We start from the raw sequence: 11,641 nt of genomic DNA on the forward strand, positions 1-11,641 counted from the left end.
AAATATCGGGGAGTTCCCGGTTACGGTGGGTGGTCGGCGGCCGAGCGATGCGCGCGTGGGGTGCGAGGCGTTGGGCTCTAACTGAACCCGAGCGAGGCGTTCGCCTACTAAACCCGAGCAATTGCACTACAGGCTACGCATTACTGAACCCGAGCGATGGGTCGATGGCTGTTAACTGAACCCGATCGAGCGATTCCTTCGCTACTGCTGCCAACCGAAGCCGACCGAACCTGCTACCACTTGATGAACAGTGAGTGTTGTTGGGGATTTGGATGAACAGTTCCCGATGGGGGGTTGGATGAACAGGAACCCGTGGTAGTAGAGGCCGTTGCCGCTGGATGAACAGGACCCCGATCGATCGAGCCGGTGGATGAACAGGACCCCATGGAGGGCTGGATGAACATGACCCCGTGGAGGGCTGGATGAATAGGACCCCGTGGAGGGCTGGTTGAACAGTAGCCGGTGGAGGGCTGGATGAACAGTAGCCCATGGAGGGGTGGTTGAACAGGACCCCGTGGAGAGGGCTGGTTGAACAGTAGCCGGTGGAGGAGCGGTGGAGGCTGGATGAACAGGAGCCCGTGGATGAACAGTCACAGGTGGAGGCTGGAGGAAGTCGACGGTGGATGAAAGTAGCCCATGCAGGCTGGAGGAGGTCGATGGTGGAGATGAACAATATCCCGTGGAGTCCCGTTTTGCGGTACGCCACACCCCTCCCGATGAACAAGACCCCTGTTTCAACCGTAGCACTCCAACACAAGTCCGTTTCCTCCGTTTTTTGGTACGCCACACCCCTCCCGATCAACAGGACCCCGTTTCGACCGTAGGAGGTCCGTTTCCTCTGTTTTGCGGTACGCTAGACCCCTCCCAATGAACAGGATCCCGTTTCGACCGTGGCCGATCGAACACAAGGCCGTTTCCTCCGTTCTGCGGTATGCCAGTCCTCGTTTCCATCGGCTGTTCCGTCCAACCAATTGGCTCCCGATAAACAGCACGCATTCCGTTGCCTCCTGATGAACACGACGCATTCCGTTGCCTCCCCATGAACATGACGATGACGCGGTTTCTCCGTCCCGACCCAGCCATGTACATGAGCCCTGGTCGTATGTATGCGCGAGTAGGCGTTCGACCCTGCCTTTATGTACGTACGTGGTCGTATTTACTTTCTTGCACCCTGGCCGTTGAACATACATGTACATGCTATGTGCGCGCCTCTACTACGACACGTGCCCTTCCTTACACTGCCACGGTTCATCGCTGCATCCTGCAGATAGACTGATCGTATGTATGTACACGTTCGCGACCAGAAGAACAACGCTACGTATGCTTCGACCGGGTGGGTCCCGACTGTCAGGCACTTCCTTGCATGCGAAGATGTAGCTGGTGGGTCCCAACAGTCAGGGGGGAGCTTTTTTTGTGAAATACGGTGGCCCGTCCGGTGGGTCCCTGCTGTCAGGTGGAGGAATCATTATTTTCCGTGTAATAAGGAGGCACTTCCTTGCTGCGGCCATGGACCTAGTTGTCAGCCTCTCAACGTACAGTACTGTTCTGATGGAAGTCGTTCATTGACCACATTGACCATGCCGCGTCGAGAGCACCAAGGCGTTGGACGACAGCGAGGCCTAGGAAGGGAACGACGCGGAGCCGGGGAAGATGCGGAAGTGGATGCCCACGCGGAGAGGAGTACAAGGGTTCACTGGTTCGGCTGCGGTGTGAGGCTGCCTTCGCCGCAGGGCCTGGCCAGCGGTGAGAGTAGTAGGGGCGGTGAGGTCTCTGCGGCAGCACAGCCGACCATGGGAGGCAGGAGCAGGCGGCACGACCGGCGCTGCTTTGGGCGGCTGGAGCAAGAAGACCAGAGGTTGAAGAAGCACGACGGCTGTTGGATGGACATCGTACGGTCACTACAGCTAGAATCGTTTATATTGACCAAGTTGACAAAGCCCTTGGTACACGTCAACTTAGTAGGCCCACAGGTCAGCCTCCGAAACGGTGCGCCCCAGATGTCAGGGGGATGAATCCGTTTTTGGGCGGGTGAAGCTAGAATATCTGAGATTGAAGAAGAAGCACGACATCTGTTGGATGGAGATCCAACGGCCACTGTTGCTTGAACCGTGTGTTGATTATCAGTTGATAAAGCCTTGCATATGCGTCAATTTTTTTTTGAGGCGACGCGTCAACTTAGTAGGCCCGCCAGTGTGTGGCAGAGAACTTATAGCCCATTTGAGATTTGTAAGAATGTATAACTCATTTTTGAATTCTAATGGAATTTACTACAGCCCATTTACAGTTTGTTAAAAGTACATCCCATTTGCTAGCTAGGACAACGATTAATAATTTCAACCAACCGTTCAAAACAAAATTCAATAAAATTTCCCACATTTTGATGGGATCCGAAATATTTTTATCCCAAAATTTCTAGTCAGATTAAATACAATTTCAATATAAATTTGTATTACGTAAAAATCCAATGAAACATTGCGCGTGCATCAATTAATGAAATTAAAATGTTCAAAATCCAAAAATAATATTTTATAAACTAATTACGTATTTGGTGCATTTTTTTATAGTTACAACCCAGTTTTTATAATTACATCCCATTTATTATTTCTTAAAGCCCATTTTCTTGTTAAGCCTAATGCATCCCTCCTAGGAAAGATTAGCAGCCCAGCGGGGCGGAGAATAAGAAGTTGACCTTGCCTGGGTATTTCTCAAAAAAAAGTATATCTGGGCTAGCCATTTTCAGCTTGAAAAAAATTAATATCTGGGATAGATATCTGGCTTGGGCTAGATGGGCCATAGCCCGCCCAGTTAATACTCTGCTCTCCTCTGAACAACAATGAAAACATCACTCTTGTCTCAAAAAAAAATGAAAAAATCACTCAAGAAAAACTTTGCTGTGCTCATACTTCAAAAACACAAATACTGCTCGAGCTGCTTGGTCCCAGCTGTCGGCCGCTCCTTGTGCAATTCTCTTGTTTATTGACTACATAGGTTGACAATGGTGTGGGACCGTGATGTCAGGAAACCAGGAGGAAGCAAAAAAAATTACAGTTGTATATAATAAGGAGGCACTTGCGTACGTGCGGGTATGGCCCTGGTGGGTCCCCACTGTCATGCTCTCCAAGTAAAGTCATCTCCTCATTCCTCATGTTCGTTGACCATGTTGACAACGCGAGACGGCGGCGCCACGGTGAGCGCAACAACTCGAAGGACGACGGAGAGGGCCTCGCGGGGCCTACGGATGGTCTGATATAGCGCCCGCTGCTCATTCGGGAAGCCAGGATCATAGGGCCACATGTTTGCGACGGCATTGTCATTCGCTTGTTCACCGGTGCTCGTTGAGGAAACGGAGGTTGCAGCACAGGTCCTCTTGCGCTGGTACCTCTTCCGCCATTAGGGCGTTGAAGTGCGGCCGCACCTGCTCTATGGTGAACACGGCATGCCCCAGCTTGGACAGTGGCACCGGCTCCTGGTTGGAAGCTACGTCCATCGTCTAATTGTCGTCGCTCAGCTCGGCGAGCTCGCTGGCAAGCTAGCATGTCCGGCTGCTGGACCGACCCACTGCCAAGCACGAGTCTGACTTCCCTGGCCCACCCAGACCGCCTCTCTCGCCCGCGCGCACTTTCCGCCCGAAACGGTCAGCGCCACCCGCCCCTCTTCCCGGTGCACGCGGTTGCTCCACCTTCAAACGACACAAGTGTCGTCCGTCCGTCCGTCTGCCGCCCACATTAATGATACGCAGTTGCCGAGGCGGCTACTCGGGCGCCACACGTCCGTCCCTCCGCCGCCCACCATTGCTATATAAACTACTGCTGCGGCCATATAGCCGCAGTCATCCGCCTACGTTCCCTTTCTCCTGTCCACACAACTACTGCCCACCATGGCTTCCTCACACTCCAGTGCTCTTCGGGACGGGCGGATGACGATCCACAAGGAGATGGCAGCCATTGCTGCCGACTGGCTGGCCGGCAGGCAGCCGGAGGACGACGACGTCCCAATGGAGAACATGGTAGTCGATGATCCAGCGCCAATGCCCTCCTCCTTGCCATCCTCACCGGTCCATTGCACCATGACCATCGGCAAGACCCGTGCCCAATACATGGACACGGTGAGGCAGAAGCGTCAGGAGCAGTTCCGGGAGGCGCAGGCCGACGCCGCCTACAACCACCATCTCCTCCAGGAGCACCTTCAGGCAGAGGAGCGGATCACCGCGGAGCTGGCGGAGCAGGAGGCGCTGCTCAACTCGTACCGCTCCGCCCGCGAGGACCGCCTCGAGCGCTGGTGGTACCGCATGCAGGTGGTGGAGGCTGCGGCCGCCTACAAAGAGGGTGATGAAGCGGGCGAGGCGCTGTTTGGCGAGACCGAGGACGTGGCAGAGGACAATGCCGACTCCGACGAGTCCCCGGTCCGCTGGCGTCGACGAGGCCTTGCTCCGCCGAGGCCCCGTGGTGCCAACAACGAGGCAGAGGACACCGCCGGCTCCGCCGAGGCCCCGCCCCGCCGGCACCGAGGCAGAGTCCCTACTCCGCCGAGGCCCCGCCCCGCCAACAACGAGGCAGAGGACATCGCCGGCACAACCGAGGCCGCACCCTGCCGGCAACGAGGGGGAGGATTTCCCCCGCTCCGCCAAGGCGCCGCCCCGCCGGCAACGAGATAGAGGACATCACCGGCTCCATCAAGGCCCCGCCCCGCTGCCAACGAGGCCGCGCCACACATCAAACGAGGAAGAGTAGAACATGGTAGGTCGCTGCCGCTCGAGTCCAAGTAAGGCCACCACTGCTACCCTCCGGTTGAAGCCAAGCTAGGCGGGTTGACCATTGACGGCTGATTAGCTTCTTGGCGGCGACGTGGAGTCGGAGAGCGATGTTGGAGAAGGACGCTGCTTCTACTGAACTGCTGGTGCAGTTGGCTCTCTGACACATGGGCCCAATAGTAATCTGGGCCACATGTCAGTTACGCAACTGCACCTGCAGTTAAGTCACTGAAGCTCAGTCCGCTGGAGAAGAAGCTTCTGTTCGGCTCAGCCGGACACAGGTGGGAAGCTTCGGTTAATTAATTATACCTCCAGCGCACCCCTTTTTACTTGAAGAATGTATGAAATGTAATGAAATCCGGCATGTTTATATGAAATCCGACCGTGTATGAATGAATTTAGTTCGACTAGTTCGAATTCTTGTATCACTAGCATTGGATGAACGTGCAAAACAATACATACTAGCATTATTCCCAGGGTGATCACCTCGTTTGCAGCAGTTTCACATGTACTCCCTCCGGTCCTTTTTAGTCTACATACAAGTTTTGTCTACAGTTAAAGTATCTCTACTTTGACCAATCTTATAGAAAAAAGTATGAACATTCACAATGTGCGAAGTCAAAAGGAAAAGAGGGAGTACAAAGAGTTTGAGCAGCTTTTTAGCGTTCCTGTACATTGCAATCAAACACACAGGCCTGGCAATTCATAGAGAACATTCAAAACAATCGACGATTATGCATCTCAGCGATTCACATGTCAGAGCCAATATTTACTTCACAACTAAAGAATAAAGAAAACTAGATCAACGTTGCTGACAGCAAAGGGCGTCCCATTCGAAAATATCAAACGCATGTCTTCTTCCTAACATCAATGAGCAAAATTTGACAAGGTTGTCCCATTCCAAAATGTCAAATGCTTGTTGTTTTGCGTACATCAATGAGCAAACTTTGACAAGGTTTTCCCATTCCAAAATATCAAATGCCTACGATTGTGGAATGGGCAGGGTTTGCCATCAGTTCGGACATTGACATGACACCTCGTGCTAAATAAACCAGCTGTTATTTTGTGCAATTCTACCAAAATCAACCAAATTCCCGCGTAGCTTGTATGATTTTGCCCTTATATGTTGCAACGCCTTGAACATATCGGCACCTCCTTTCTTGTGGTGGAAATGAATGATTCGATGTATTCATGAACATTTTGAGCAGTTCCCATTGAAATCAAGCTGAGCACCCCTGTTTGCACAAATACAAAAAAGTGATTAGTATAAAGCAAATTGTACTATGAATTGACAGTTTAAACAGGCACCTACATGGTCCATGTAGAGCACACCTTTAAAAAATGGAACTCACCGGAAAGAGTCCTAGAACAACATTGTACTTGCGCATCACAACAAAAAGATGGAGATATGTCAGTCCTTCTGAGCTGAAGTTAGTTTGGTCTTGTGGGGAGTAATGTAACCATCCTTCAACTGCTCCTTATGATGAGAAGATAGACATGGATCCTTCATCCTGGCATAATTGGAACTAGTCACTTCACGTACTCCATATTCTTCTTCAGAGGAGGATGATCCTATTGTGCAAAGACAAGAGGACAACTAAATGCTAGCATCTCTGTTTGCTCGGAAAAAAGGAAAGGAAATATTTAAAACAGCACAGATGAAGCACTTCTCAAGGACAATACCACTTTCTCATGATAGTATCTAAATAGTAGCACAACACCAATAGAGATGAGAAAGCTCAATCATATGGATGAAATCCGTGGGTGAGTACCAACCTTTCTCAGGAGGCTTATTGTGTAGAGCATATAGATCAAGCACTTCTACGGAACCATCTGTTGTTATCTACTGTGGTTGCCATGCTTACTATATACTCCTTGATTAGTTTAATGTTTCCAACATCTTCTTGTGCAGTTCCACGAAAATATATGGTATCTTCAAAGAAGATCCCTATTTGCACAAGTAGAGATAATTACATATTACATTAAGAGTGTCATCAAATCAGTGGCAAAACAATTGCTCGTTCCAGCCATAGCAATAAATTAAGAGCAAAACTATATCATTACTTGTGTCATCACAGTCCAGTGCTTCATTACAGCACCGGGAGTTGATTTTTGTTTTTCTTCCGCTTGTTCTTCCCCTTCACCACTTGGTTCAATAACAGACAAGCTTCGCCTTCAATGTACGATTTGGCATGTCAATTAGGGAGCACAAGTATAGTACTAAACAACGACATTAATTTTCTGATGAAAGTGGCAAAATACAGCCAACAGTTGTGAAATATCCTTATCTTACCTCAATGGGATATTACGGTGCACATACAGATTGGAAGTCTTGTCTCCATTTGTGCAGTTCATTAAAATCAAGCAACATTACCGTACAAGTAGCACAACATATGAAAGCACACTGCACAATCATGTGAAAGAAGGCTAGTACTGACCTCTCATGATGCGGAATTCAAACAACTCACAAGAAGAAGATCTGAACCAAATTTGCCAACACGGATAGGAAGTAAGATCTCCTCTTGTGCAGTTCCACTAAGATCAAGCAATCAAGCAACGTTGTCGGTATGACATTTTGGTTGAACTGCGGTCGGAGTAAATGGCCACGGCTAGCCTAACCGACTACCCCTGGTTCTTTAGAAAAATTATCAGGCCTCTGCACCTCCAAGCACTCCGAGCATTGGACCCCCTTCCCAGGCCGGCTACCTCTGAAGCCGACTCACGGGAGGCGGCCCAGCCTCAAGCAACCTCCCTCCCCAAGACAACCGCGGGGTGGCCGACTCCAGGAAGCCGGCCTCGAAGAGCACCGACTCCAAGAAGTCGGCCGAGACCACAACCACCAAAGCTACACCCACATAACGGTGACAAGACGGGGTGTGGCCACAGTTCAGCCCACTACCCCCGAAGCCCGAGGAGGGTATGGCTACAGGAGGCCGTACGGGACGGCCGCCTCCCGTGCGGCTCGGCACTGTAGCCATGCTAGCCTCAACGTCATCCATGACAGACTCCTGTACGGCCCACGGGCGGCGGGCCCCTTCAGCCAGAGAGAGGCGTGAAGGCGGCCCGGCCTCCCCCAGTCGGCCAAGGGCGTAGCCGGCCCCCAGAAGCCGGCTACCCCCTCCCTCGAAGCATGTGCCCCATTAAGAAGACAAGACGAGGTAAGGCAACAGTGAGAGCCCCCGAGGCGGCCCACTGTAGCCACGCTTACCTCAACAAAGCCCTCATCATCAAGGGCGAGGCTACCGTAAGCAGCCGCCGACAAGACCCTAGGCGGTGGGGCCGGCCTGTCGACCAAGAAGCCGGCAGCCGGCGGGACCCACCAGTCGGCGGGACCCAACAGCCGGCGAAGAAGCCGGCGAACATAGACACTGACGGCTGGGACCAGTGCCCAGCCGGATTACCATTGTACCCCCGGGGGGTAGGCCTATATAAACCCCCCGGAGCACCCATGCAAAGGGTTAGCTTCTGAACACAGCACACACACCATAGAGATAGAGAGAAGCAAGAGCTAGCCTTGTTCTTCTTCTCCCTTGAACCCAACAGCTCTAGGAGCGATTGTAGCTACCTTTTCTTGATCTATTGATCATGCGGAGACCCCGCAGAGCAGGACTAGGGGTGTTATCTCCTCGGAGAGCCCCGAACCTGGGTAAGATCCGCTGGCATGCATGTCTTCGCCTCATCCCGTTTCCAGGCACCGGCGATGTCTTATTGGCACCCACAATGATAAGCCACCCGTTGGCATATGTCGCACCAACCACCCGACATTTGGCGCCCACCGTGGGGCCAGGTGCACCGTCGTCCGGAGACCTGTTCTGGACGGGAACCCTCTTCCTCCCCCGCGAGCGCAGCCAGCCTGCTGCGCCCGATGGCATTTGCCTCGACGCGCTGCAAGGCGTCGACGACGCCCGCGCAGCGAGCTGCCTCGCCGATCTGCTCGGCGAGACTCGCATCTCCGACGATCCTGCGTCCGACGCAGGCACGGACTACCCCAAGAGCCGCCTCGTCAGCCTCCTCGACCAGCTTCACGTCTCCAGCGAGCCTGCTACAGATGTGGAGTCGGTCGGCTCCAACGACCCGATGCTGGTCGACTCCGACACAGCATCGCTTGACGCCTACCCCTCCGACGTGGTGGTCTTCAACGATCCCCTCCCTCGAGCTGACAGCGGCAGCAGCGCTGTCACCGAAGTGCTGGTCATTAGCCACGTCGCCAACTCGGGCGAGAACGCCCACGACGCCCTGCAAGCGGCGATGCACGACCTCTCCGTCCCCATCCCGGCCGATGCCGACGCCGAGACCCTGGAGGCACGCTGCCTCGCCCTCATCACGGAGGGCCAGAAGATAGCCTCCATGAGATACCTCACCGAGGCCCACCAGCGCGAAGTCGACTGCGCCGCCTTTGGTACGCCGCCGCCTAGCGGTCCGAGCCGAGCCGGCTTCGTCCAGAAGCGCGGCGCGGCCGTCGCCAGCATGCTGCGGGCAGATCGCCCCGTCTACGCCACCCTGCTCGAGAATTTGCGAGCCGCCCAGGCGGCCGCAGAAGAGCTCAATGGGCTGGGAGCCGACGAGCTCCCCTACATGACAAGACGGATCCAGCAGCTGATCGACGCGGCTGCAGAACGGCACGAAGCCGGCGCCCGTGCTGATAGTCATCCCCCGCCGGGAGCACGCCGCGACGTCCCGCTCGCCGACTGTGAGCGGCGCACGCCAGAAGAAAGACAAGGAGCCGGCTGCCAGCCGCAGCCGGACTCGCATCACCATCGAGCGCGACACGGAGGGCCGCCCTCGAGCAGTAGAGCACCAAGGAAATCTGCCTCCTCCCCCGCCTCGAAGAGAAGGACGCCTCACTCCGCCGCCTATCACACACCCGACTCTTGGCGACCGACTCGGCCGCCGAGAAGGAGTCGGCGAGAACGACGCCTGCCACAGGATCGACCGCCTTGCTCGATCCTTGGCGTTAGAAGAAGAAGACGATGTCGGCCCGCCATGCTTTGGCCCCCGCATCCGCGACGAGCCCTTCCCCAAAGGGTTCTCGCTCCCCAGAGACACGCCCAAGTACAACGGCTCGGTGAAGCCGGAAGATTGGCTCATCGACAACTCCACGGCCGTCAGCATAGCCAATGGCAATCAGCGCGTCGCCGTGAAGTATGTCCCCCTCATACTGCAAGGCACGGCGCGCACATGGCTCAACAGGCTCAAGCCCTACAGCATCAACAGTTGGTTGGACTTCACAGAAGTCTTCGTCCGCAACTTCACTAGCACCTACAAGCGGCCTCCCAAGCCTCGCCAGCTCTCCCTTTGCGTCCAAGGGCCCAACGAGTCGACCCGCGACTACCTCACGCGGTCGGCCGAGCTCCGCAACTCCTACGAGGGAGTGCATGAGGTCCAGGCCATCGAGTACTTCACCGCCGGGTGCCGAGAGGGCACCCTCCTCAAGCACTGACTCCTCTGCGACGAGCCGGCTACCCTCGACGAGTTGCTGGTCATCGCGGACAAGTATGCCACAGCTGACTCCTCAATGAAGACCGAGCTCCGAGTAGACGCCTCGGGGAAGGTGATTGCTCCGGCTCCCAAGACGCCGGCTGGCGACCCTAACCGGCGCCCCTACCAGAACGACCACAAATGCAAGGCCCCCATGCCGACTTCCTCCAGTCGGCAGGTGGCCATCGTTGAAGATGAGCAGCCCGAAGAACGGCCCGCTCCCAAGAAGAAGGGTGGCAGGCCGCCTTGGCAGCCAGCTTTCTCCTACGAGCAGGCTCTTGATGCTCCCTGCAAGTTCCACAGCGGCGCGAAGCCGTCCAACCAGACAACCCGGAAATGCCATTGGCTCACCCGCATCACCAAGGGCGAGGGGATGTTGCCGCCTCCGCCTCCCGGCCCGCCGCCTCCAGCCCCCCAGCAGCCGGCGGCTCGGCTGGCAGTCGGCGCCATCCAAGACGAATTCCCCGAAGAGCACGCCGCCTATGTCGTCTTCACCAGTCAAGCCGACGACAAGCGCAGCCGACGCCGACAGCGTCAAGAAGTGAATGGAGTCGCCACTAGCGCCCCCGAGTTCATGCACTGGTCAGAGAAGCCAATCAGCTGGAGCCAGGCCGACCACCCAGAAGTGATGCCCTCTCCTGGCTCCTATGCAATGGTTTTGGATGTCACCCTCGCGACGGAGAGGCGAGCTGCCCGATTCTCCCGCGTCCTGATAGATGGCGGAAGCAGTATCAACATACTGTACCGTGATACCATGGAGAAGCTGAACATCAAAGCGAAGCAGCTCATGCCGAGCCGCACCGTCTTCCATGGTATCATCCCCGGCTTGTCTTGCTCCCCAATCGGCAAGATTAAAATGGATGTTCTCTTCAGAGACAAAGATCATTTTCGCCGAGAAGCAATCTGGTTCGAGGTAGTGGATTTGGAGAGCCCCTATCATGCTCTGCTTGGCCGACCTGCTCTGGCCAAGTTCATGGCTGTGCCCCACTACGCCTACCTGAAGATGAAGATGTCGAGCTCGAAGGGTATCATCATGGTAGCCGGCGATTACAAAAAGTCCATCGAGTGCGCCATGGCCAGCAGCCGGCTGGTCGAGTCCCTCGTGGTGGCAGAAAAGAAGAAGATGTTGGAACGGGTTATGGCCATGGCCGGCAAGCAGCCGGCCCTGTCCCCCAACCCCAAAGATTGTGATGCGCAGGGCTCCTTCCAGCCTGCCAAAGAGACAAAGAAGATACCTCTGGACCCGGAGAACCCGGAGAGGTTCGCTGTCATTGGGGCGAACTTGGACAGTAAATAGGAAGGCGAGCTCGTCGACTTCCTCCGTGAGAATCGAGACATCTTTGCATGGTCCCCAAAGGACATGCCGGGTGTCCCGAAGGATTTCGCCGAGCACAAATTACATGTCCGAGCCGA

The sequence above is a fragment of the Aegilops tauschii genome, chromosome 3 (assembly GCF_002575655.3).
Source record: "Aegilops tauschii subsp. strangulata cultivar AL8/78 chromosome 3, Aet v6.0, whole genome shotgun sequence".
NCBI lineage: Eukaryota > Viridiplantae > Streptophyta > Magnoliopsida > Poales > Poaceae > Aegilops > Aegilops tauschii.